The sequence below is a fragment of the Leptonotus elevatus genome, chromosome 9, assembly GCF_054856555.1.
Source record: "Leptonotus elevatus isolate MCC_2025b chromosome 9, RoL_Lele_1.0, whole genome shotgun sequence".
NCBI classification, from domain to species: Eukaryota; Metazoa; Chordata; class Actinopteri; order Syngnathiformes; family Syngnathidae; genus Leptonotus; species Leptonotus elevatus.
The window spans coordinates 19,731,216-19,742,554 of record NC_141247.1 but is presented as its reverse complement, the minus strand read 5'-3'; the positions used below and the strand labels follow the sequence as shown (position 1 = coordinate 19,742,554).

Here is an 11,339-nt window from a genome sequence, read left to right as displayed (position 1 = left end):
ATGGCTTGGTCTTGCATGGCTTGTTCTGGGGCGGGCTCATTACTCTTCATTGATGCGATGTCAACACATGATTGCAGCAGTAAAATGAATTCAGATGTCAACCGAAACATTTTGTCTGCTAATTTAGACAAATAGCCATCCAAATGGTTTGAGAGATCCTTCATCATGCAGAAAGATAATGACCCAAAAACAAGAGTCCATCAAGGGCGAGAAGTGAAAGGTTTTTGACTGGCCAAATCAATCTCAATACTTAAACCCTATATAGCATGTATTTTACCTACTAAAGAAGAGTGGGTTGAGTAACTCATATCCTTTTGGAATTTCTTAAAGAAAAAAGAAAGTACTGATACGGTATACTAAGTAATAGACACTTAACGGGTAGATCAAGAAAAAACTTTTGACTTTCCTCTTTGGTCCCCCCCCAAAAAAGTTTGAAGTGTTTCCTCAATCTCCATTTTATATAGACATCTAATTTCTCTTAACGTACTCCCTCCTCATAGCTCTTTGAATGCATTTAAAATGGCGATTAATTTAGAAATAATAACAGAATGAGATTTGCTTTATTTAGTAGCTTTAAATATTACTTTTCCATTCGGAGCTCTCATACACTATTTGTAGCTTTTGATCTCACGCTCCCATGTTTACAGTGAGGAAGAAAAATAGCTGCAGGACAAAGCAACCTAACCAATTTGCTGAACCTTGTCAAGGTTAGCAGCAACACATCCTCAAAGCAAATTCATTTCACCACTCAAGTCTGCATTAGCGATGCAACAAATCTCTTTTGTCGCTACACCTGCAGCCATGCGTACACACACACACTCCGACTCAGTCAGTAGTCATAGAAATTGTGAATTTTATTTGATGCAAATGTATGCGTTGCCATTGTGAACTACGAGTCAATTATAATGCTGTGGTTATTCCGGAGCAGGCAGAAGGTGGAGGCACCTCAAGACATTAGTATGCCAATGTGTTTATAGGCCAATTTCACCCTGCATGCCTCTGGAACAAAACCTCCCAAATAATTAGCATTTCAACACAATATCACTTTTTACTGCCAGTTTAGGAGTTTGTGTCCCGTCGCTGCTCCTATTTCACATTTTCTTGCCTGGATGCATAATCGCTTTGGTGTCAAATTGTCTTCAATGAGTTGTAATAAGCACAGCGATGCCGGTGGAGAACTCTTTGTTTTTGTTTTGTTTACATATCGTACCTCCAAAACGTTAGCAGGGACTTGTTCTTTTGGGATTTTCTTCCTATCTTAATGGATGTTTGGCTCACACCAGGCACAAGAGATGAACGGAGAGTAATAACTCTTCAATCCAGCTTTCACAGAGTGATACAAGGTATTACTATGCATTTCATTCAAAGGTTTCATAGAGATTAAATGAATCAATCTGAATGTATTCGTTGAATGCGTCTTTGGCCTCCTCATCGCTAACCATTTTATTATTGATAGCAACGATCGCTTGAGATTCCTGCTACGCAGCTGCTTTACAATGAGTACCGGTACTAACGTGCAGATTTATTCTTGTCCTCATTGCTATCAGATGAGTAAGATCTTTGTAGAGTCTTTTTTTTTTTATTGGTCTGTAACACTACAAGAAACCTCTGGCGGTGTAAGTCTGCTTTCAGCATGACGTATGTGGGTGTTGTCATGCAAAATGTGTTATTGGAATGACCACACAGCAGGCGGTTTAAGTCCTTTGGCATTTTTTTAAACTTGTTTGCGTGTATGCCGTGTTTCAGTGTAATTACTAGGCAGTGGGAGTGGGGGTGGGGCGGAATTACAAACAACTGAGTGATGATTGCAATTGGATTGGATAAGACAGTAAGCTGTCTTTTTTTCCTCTACTGACAAACTATAGCATTTAGCATACGATGAATGAGCTTGACATGACTGTGCAATACATACCATCTTAAATGAATCTTGACAGTGTTGTCGAGATAGCAAGAGCATCCTCAATTCCATGTCAAAATGGCGCCACGTACAAGACTTGTCATGGAGCCAAAATAGTCCTGCAGAAGCACCTGAGACCCTCCTGGAGTAAGAACATAGAAATTGTCATAGTGGTAAAGAGCTGTAACAGTCTTCATCCCAAAACAGAACAACTCTAGAACCATTGGCCAGTTGATTGTGTTATCAGAAGTCAATGTGAAAAAAAAAATTCTCCATCGTGACCAAGAGGATGACCAGCAAAATCAGAAGCAATGGCTTTATGGCACACCAACTTTCAGAAGGATGTGTCAGCCATAGTATGAGGAAAAGATACAGAAGTCAAAGAGAGAGCGTGACCTTTATGCTGTCTCGCTGGACCTTGCCACTGAATATGAATTATTCAATTCACTAGCTCATTTACTTTTACCTTGGAGGTCTTCTACACCCCAGACAACATCAAAGACCTGTTTAGCCAAGTACTTTGCAGAGCATCATGAATTTACAGCATGCTCAAGATAGGTATTTGCCATGGGAATCTCCATTTTCCCCATTCTGTACATTACAGTCTTTGTGATTATTAGTGGCAAGGAAGACAATCATTGGAGTGGAACGGCCATCAGGACAAAGGCTCCATTTTTTAGTTTAAAACCATGCAGAGACCAATGAGGCCAGTTTGAGTCAACTCTGAAGGTCATTCTAGAAGAACAAGTAACTCTTATTGGGCACAGCCCGCAGTCCTTGGAAGTCTAGAATTGACAAGATTACAGCATTCAAAATCTTAAAATTTGTGAATATGAATTCAAATCACCACTATCTTACTCAGTGAGGTCCTCATGCATGTTTTTAACTGAAAATGTGTATGCATTAAAAATAATTTCAATTTGAACGAAACGGTCACAAAGAAATGAATGTCTGTTCTGACCTGGTGCACTTTAAACTTTCTAAAGAGCACTTATGGATGCAGCCTTCCAAGGTTTTGGGGGAAAAGCATTAAAGTCCATATCAAAGGAGAAGTGCATTTCAATTATTTATCAAGTAAGGAAAAAGGTAAGGGTCATCTTGATGCTATTACAAAGAAAGACAGGAAGGCAGAAGAAAAAAAAATCTAACAAAAACGCAATAATTTGATAAAACAAAATCAAATGTCAGGTCATAATTCATTGTTGTTGTGTTTTACTTCTGTTTGTTTAACAACACTGTACTGCCAAAAGCATTAGTGTTTCCGCATATGTATCCAGATTTAAGTCAGATTACTCTCTCTGACCTGTAAAAGCTGCGGGGCTGCAGAGAACCGGCAGCATCGGTGCAATTGTTTATTTGTGGTGAAAGGTCAGCTTCTGCAATGTCTCCGGGATTTAACTCAATTTGCAAACATGAAAGCATCTGGGCACTCGCTGTCAAATGTGATTGCATCCGCATTAATGTACAATATTAGAAATGTACGCAAACATATGCATTGTTGTACAGTAGAAGTTGCAAAGATGAATATATGAATTTGTTCTATGTCATTGGTTGCTGAAAGCATTCATACAAGCAATTCCACAACATTTTACGGGGTTTTTTCTGCACTTTTTTTGATGTGCTTCTCCTTCCACATTTCTCACCATTACAACTTCAGTATATTCTAGAAATTCACATCATACCGTCTATTAGTTTTTCCATCCCAACAGTCACAGCTTTCCTGCAATTCCACAAGAATTCAAATCATTACTATTCTAAAGACAAAATCTTCATTCAATTCATCTTGGGTACAGCTTTCGACACTCACATTTGCTGAGTACCAAAAATTCAAACATTTTCACCAACATTTTGCACCCTTTTTTAAATTTATTTACCAGTATAATTCCACATCATTCTATAGCAGGGGTGCCCAAGTTCGGTCGTCGAGAGCCCCTATCCAGCCTGTTTTCCATGTTTCCCTCCTGCAGCACAGCTGAATCTAATGATCAGCTAATCAGCAAGCTTTGCAAAAGCCTGATAACGATCCTGATCATGAATCAGGTGTGTTAGTGGAGAGAAACATGTAAAACAGGCTGGATAAGGTCTCTCGGGGACCGAACTTGAGCACCCCTGTTCTATATCATTCCACATCTTTTAATAACATTCCATATCATTGACGTTATTACTTTCATGTAAATCTTACTTATTTTTAACAATATTATTGCACATCATTCCGTAAATTTCAATATCATTCTATAACATTCCACCTGGTTCAATTTTATTCAATATCATCCCATAATCATTTCACATCAATCTCAGATTTCTTTTATTCATCATTCGGACGCAAATTCTCCAGAAGTTGCTTTTTTTCCTGCTCTTAATATAAGCACATTTCCCCTACGGAAAGAATCGTCACTGAATTAATAATTTTCAAACACAAATCACTTTGGCTTAGCCGGTTTTTTTTTTTTTACCATGTCTAGCAAATTTTGTGGCAAATTTCTCAAAACAGGATCTGCTGTGGACAAACCACGCAACAGCATCCGCAAAAGCTTGAGTCAACGGATCCTTCAAGACTGATTAAGTTTAACTAAAAAAAAATTAAGTTTGACTTCCGGTGGTTTAAAAGCTTCAAGCTGATGGCTCCACAGCTATCTCAATGACACCAGAAACGAAATGGAAAAGAACATCTAAACATTTTGGTTGAACATTTTGTACCACGTGCAGCATTCAACTTAAGCGTCTCCACTGTCCTGTGCAGGCTTGTCACGTTTTGTTCACTGCACATCCATATGATCCAACTGAGTGTTCATCTGTTGCATGGATGCGGGAAAATGAGTGAGGGACTCACTGAACCGTCAACTTGTCTGGTGTTGTCTTTGCAGGTGTGTTTCTAAGCCTCAATACGTTTCTATGTGAAACCCTGCGGAGGTTTGCATATAAAAGCAAGCTGACATAAAAAAAACTCCTCCACTCCCTGCTTGTGCCGGCAACACGTTCTGCCACCTGCAAGCTCTCCATCTGCTCACCCCCACCCAGCAGAGCTCCACAAAGCTCCACAGCCAAACACACTCAATATTAAAACCTTTCAATTGGCTGAGACTGTCCCCTAAACGCAGGATGATTCTTTAAAAAATTACACTGACTGCTTTGTATCGCAACCTTTTCAAGGTCATGGTCTGTGATGCATTCAGGTGGTGCGACATTGCAAAGGAGGACGAGCGAAGGCTTTTGTACACTACTCGTTATTCATGCGAGTGTGTGTGCCCTCCAGACCAAAGCACCTAGCCGACAATCCCACAATAAAACAAATATGGAGTAAAAAGCAGCAGCTGGACCTCAACAACCTCGAGAAGGAAGATATATGGGACCTCCAGGAAGTGACTCCTGCAGAGGTGATGGAAGGATGAGGGCACTTTAAATCCCATTACTATGTGATCAAAAGTCATTCCTCCCTTCACATTATGCAGTGAGCCTACAGTTGTGCCTTATAAAGGGGAACCTGGACTCCTGAGAGATACAGTATTGGCGGGTAACAATGCGGGCGGTGTTAGATTGCACATATTTCTCTTCATTAATAGATCAATAATGCAGGGGGAATCATATGAATAATTTTCTCCCTAATGGATATTGCATGCTGAGAAAGGATTTCCAGTTCCAGTTTTTAAAAATTTAGCGTGTGAAATGATGCATCCCTATGTGACAAAGTGATTTTTTTCGGGGCTAGAGGAGAGTAGCGCAAATGCATCAGAAAGCATCGGGAAAAAGGAATGAGAGTGCAAAAGGAGAGAAAAGAGACCAAGCCAAGACATTAGCCATTGAGCTGGAAAGCACTAGAAGAGCAACTGTACTCTCTCTGTCAGTCCTCTGCTCAGCTTGTAAACGCATACGTTTTGTTTTGAATATTAAGATTATTGCCAGTCATATAGATTCATGATGGTGGGAGCCGCCATGGAGTTGGCCAGAGAGTTGTTGTACAATCAGTATACCGAGTATATGTGTTTACAGTTTACAAATCCTGTGTTTCCAAACTAACAAATTTAATTTATCATCTCACAATATACATCAATAGTCACGCCCATTTTGAAATGATCCTACCGCCAGCGCTTTCTGTAGCTTTAAACAACAGGATTACAATGGATAGCATTCAGTTCAAGGTTTTCAATTTCAAATCAATTTTCAGCAAACACTACGCTTTGCTGTACTTCCGGTTTTGGTCTTCTTCTTTGAAAATTACATGGTCACAAACTTCAAACAAGTGTGCCGCCGTCTGGTGGTCTAAATTGGAATTACAGTGCAACCACTATACAGAGGAGTTAAACCAAAGTTACTGTAGGATTTGTTATGTTTGTGATTTCATTGCAGTTTGTTATGTTAGACTAAGCAACAAAATAGAATTGAAGAACATTCTGAGATACATTTTACAAACAGTGAATAATGCGTGACTCCTAATGACATGACGAGCACATTCGGAAGGTGTACATTGGTTACATATTGTTTGTTTGTTTGATTGGTGGCTGTAACAGAAGGTATTCACTCGCTTGGGTGAGTCTTCTATTCATGTGACTGTTTGCTGAGTTTTTTTTTCTCCCCAACCCATACTACGCTCCACCCTTAGATCACAATTTGAGGCCATTTTTTTTTTCTTCTTCCCCCTTCCCTATGTTGCTCTTTTTCATTTCTTCGGCTTCCTGTTACGTCTCCCTCTGTAGGTCATTGTTTTTTATGTCTCTTGGACTGTGATGTGAATTTCGTTGCTCTGTACTCGTGATGTGCAATTAATTCAATTCCATTCCATGAGTTCCCGCTCCGTGATGGTGTGGATGTGAGTGTGAATGGTTGTCTGTCTCTGTTGCCTTGTGATTATTGGCTGGCGACCACAGGGTCTCGCCTGAAGTCAGCTGGGATGAGCTTTGGCTCATCCATGACTCTAATAAGGATAAGCAGTACAGAAAATGGATGGATATAAATTTAATTGACAAGATATGGGATACATTCCCCTTCAAAGGTGTTGGCTGCTAGTTTTCTCCACATAATCCATCTGTGATTAGAATCAGTGAACATATACGGTTTCAGAGTATGGAAATGGATTTGCCAATCAGTCTGGGTACGCAATACTTCGTTCTTTGTTTCTTTCTTAAGAAAACTCAAGGATGACATACCACAGATTGCACATGCGTAACCTGTCATTGCAGGTGGTGGGGGGCGGGGGGAGTATGACAACCCATTGGAATTTAAACCAGCACAGTAGCACAACCAATAACGTATCTGTCACAGTGGTGTGGCTGAATGAGTTCCAGAATCGCAATCAAATGTGTCAAGGCGTTTCATAACCTTCAGCGACACATCTGCGAAGATCTAAGGGAGGAACCTGCACAGGCACATGACAGTTTACGCTCACAAAGACGCAGTGGGGAAAATATCCGACTGCTTTCAGACTTTCACCCGCCTCTGTGATGCTACCTGCATCCTCTAGCATGACATGCAATATGCATACGTTATCAAAGTAAAAAATCGGCCATGAAACTTTAATGAAGAGTGGAAGAAAAGACGAGGAGCCGATCTGCTGGCGGCGATGTGGAATTGTTTTAGTGAAGCGTGACGGACAAGAATCAAGAAACCTTGCGAGAAGGAAGAACAATCGCTACGGGCATTTGCATTTCACATGTGTGAGAAGCCACCAGCGCAATTATACATAGCAGACACGGCTGCTCTCCACAAAGCGCATTTTCATGCTTTGAACAGAGCAGCAGCCTGGCCTGGGGACACGACAGCTCAGGTGGCAAGCAGAGTTAATTTCACCATTTGGGAGAGCTTGTAAGCCTTACATGGTCAGCAAGCTAAATGTTACTTTCCCATCACTGCCTACTCTGACATGTTGTCCTTGGTCTATATCGCCTCATCTTATTTCAAATGCGGCACACTCGCCCCCTAGGGAGCCCGCGCTTAAGCAACACAGTACAACAACAATTGGGAAAACAAGTCCTGTCGGCTAGCCGAGTTTGACCCTGCCCACCTTTATACGGCAATTTGAGAAGGGAGATTTGCCCCCTGATTTACCTCCACAAACAGACGGCATAAGCCGTCTCCAGTGCAAGAGTTGCTAGGCAACAGAAGACACTTGCTGCAGACTGAAATGATTCTTTGATTCCAGGAAAGCGCTTGTGTAATACCTTACAGCGGGCGCCTTTTCCGCTACCGCATCCAAATGGTCATAGTAATTACAGTTAACGTAATATTGTGCGACTCGGCACAGCAATCATTCGACTCCACATTAAGCAGTCTTTAGTTTAGTGTTAAAGTGCATTCGTCATTCGAGGTAATTTAGCTATTGTTGAAGAGATGAAAAACAAGCAAAAGAGTGAACAGATGGGAATACATCTTTAAAAATGTACTGTAGTCAACTTGTTTGGCATTTAAGTACCTCTGTTGTCTGCTGCCAGGTTGAAATAAAGCTTAAATGAATAATTCAAAAGCTGTTTCAGTCATAAATTCATTTGCACATCACTGTTGTTGGTCAGTATGACTGATTTTGCTAAAAGCATTCACACGTTATTATACTTTTTTTTTGTTCCACCATTACCAACTACTTCTACATTTTTCGACCAATTTAACCCGGTCCAACTTCAATATGTTCCAGAAATTCATGCTTTGTGCGCTATTATTTTTCTCATTACAACCATTAATGGTTTTCCCACAATTTTATTTTTTACCCTAAAAAAAAATCCCCATTCTTTTCTATTGAGACAGTCAACATTTCACCCTCATTCACAATTCAAAATGTTAATCCTGAGATCAATTTTCAACATTCCCCCAATTCCCACATAGCAAAAATTCCATATTTTCACTAAATATTGCTCATTTTTCACCAACAAAGTTTCCCACTCATTTCCTAGGGTGTGGGTTACGGCAAAGGGCTCGTACCATTCCTACTCAAAATTCAGTATTGTTACTGTTAAAAAGTCAAGATGTTCAGCTCAATTCACCTCACCATTCAATCTATTTCACCCGCACGAAACCCTTCCCCATTCGTCATAATTCTACATTTTTGACCCCAAAATCTTCCTCCATTCATTTCAAATGACACATTCAACACATCGTTAAATATCATTTCAAATCATTCAATATCATTCAACATAATTCCATATCTTTCAACAACTTCAACTTCATTCATCCATGTTACTATATTTTTTCATTCCAGAATTTTAGCATTAAGATTTTTCTCCAGAAATTGCTTTATCTAGTATAGAATTGTATTTTGTATATTAATACATTTTGACTATTTGTGTATACAGACTGCTGTAAATGTGTGCACTTTAGAACGTTATGTTAATTGTTTTGAGTTTGTAAATTGTGTTGGTCCACCACCTAGTGGTTGGTGTTATTTGCATGTGTGTAAAATTGTAGTCAGAAACAGGTAAGTGTATCGCCTTAACTGAAACGACCAGAGAATTCCACTCTAACATTTTCTTGTGGTTCATTCTTGTCTCGTCTGTGCCTACTATATGTAATGAGCACGCATTTATATGTTAGCGCAATTGTAAATGCTGTTTTGTTGACTTGTTAAAACGCTAATCGCTCATGCTAATCACAATCTCTAATTGTTAGCCTCGAATAATTTGGTGGGCATTTTTGACATTCATGTGTAGGCATATATATTGATTTATTTTCTATATCTTGTTGCAGTTACACAATATAAATAGACAACGTCACTATCTATAGTTTGTTTATGAAATTTTAGCCATTTGGATTAAGTAGCTTCCTCAACTATCAAGGACTTTACATAAAATTTACATCTCTGTGCAGTGTTTTTGCTACTACTATAGTGACACCAACCGCAACTTCCAGCAATGAAAGATGATTTTCATTCTGAAGAATGTTCATCCAGTTATTAATACAAGATTATATGGATAGCCTGAGAGATCACTAATTACCTTTTTCTATATGCAGCCTGTGCTATTAACACTCACAGGAAATTAAAGAGGTCAAGGGTCATGCTGTGGGTGACCCAAAGAAGCTTCGAGGTAATGAAGGCAAACCAATCGCGGGGGGGGGGGGGGGGGGGGGGGTGGTAGTCGTATGTGGCGTGCCTGGATTATTGAATTCATGAGTGAGATGACTCATAAATATGCATTATCATTATCTGGTGCTGCATCCCACACACTGAATCTATCATGAAGATTAATGAGTCTTATTCAGTTAGTCAGTCAGTCATGATTTACAGCACTGCCGTTTCAAACGTGAGCAGACACTGACACCTTCTGACCATAAGGTGTAAGCTGAAGAAGGGAACCGCTTGGACTGACGTTAAGAGCCCCACTTACTTTGCATTCAACTTGTACTAATTTTGACAAAACTTACATGTATTTTAAAATATTATAGATGAATAGCAGTGATTTTACATACTTTTAAAAATATATATATATATTATTTCACTAAATGTGGAAGAAATGTTTTTCTGAACTTATTGAACACTAGGTGTCAGTGCAGGTCCATCTGTCTTCTGCTTGAACTTACCAGTACTGGATGGTGCTTAAATGTTATTATTACTATTATTATTATTATTATTATTATTATTATTATTATTATTATTATTATTATTATTATTATTATTACACCAAAAACAATTCTCTTCAGGAAATATCTTCTTTTTTTTTTTTACTGAATATATGAAAATGCATTGATAATAATATTTAGGCATTAAACTTTTGATACCAAGTACTACTTAAAAAAATACTTAGCTCTCCAGTTATCACCATCATGACCTACATTAAAATACTATAGCGTATGTTTTCCACGTTTTCATAAAACACAAGGCAGAGGCTTTCAACAGTGAGAACATATTCAAAAACGTTTGCCTGGTCGCGTACATTTAATATCAATGAAAGCCACTGTAACATTATGCATAGTTTAAACATTGAACATTGACAATGCGCTTGAATATAGGAGAGACGGTAAAAAAAATTCCTCAAACAATGATTCAATTCAAATGTATTGCACATAAATGGCAACAAAATAAGGTACTTAAATAAATCTTAAAGTTGAACTCGTATTTAGTTTTTCCCCACCAAATAAATAAAAGTATTCACAAGAAGAAACACAAAACGATTTGGTCCATCTAGCATTAGGATGAATTCACTCTGGTTTGAGTCAAATTCATTACCTTGGGATGTACAATACACACCATTACCACACAGTGTCCTCTTACTAGGGTGGAAATTGTCGTAATGAAAGTGGAAAACATATTTGTTTGCTTGATTAAATACTCGGACATAAAAACAATAGTGACACCTTTGCTCCAAACCAAATCATCAATACAGTTTAAATGACATGATTTTTCTTTTAATTAGAGACATGTTACTGCATTGTGCAAACATGTATCTAATATGTGAATAAATTAGCGGACTGACTGCTAGGATACGAAGGCTATCAAAAAAAGCTTTTTATTTGGCTGTCTTCATTT

General features: G+C 38.8%; 1 long non-coding RNA gene across 2 annotated transcripts in view; it reads right to left on the bottom strand.

Moving 5' to 3' along the window:
• LOC147168694 (uncharacterized) overlaps positions 1 to 11,339 on the bottom strand; it is a 34,223-nt gene that overhangs the window by 5,524 nt on the left and 17,360 nt on the right. For both annotated transcript variants that reach the window (XR_015095947.1, XR_015095946.1), the window contains one exon: positions 1,913 to 2,039. This is a non-coding gene — a long non-coding RNA (uncharacterized LOC147168694). The remainder of the gene's footprint in view (positions 1 to 1,912; positions 2,040 to 11,339) is intronic.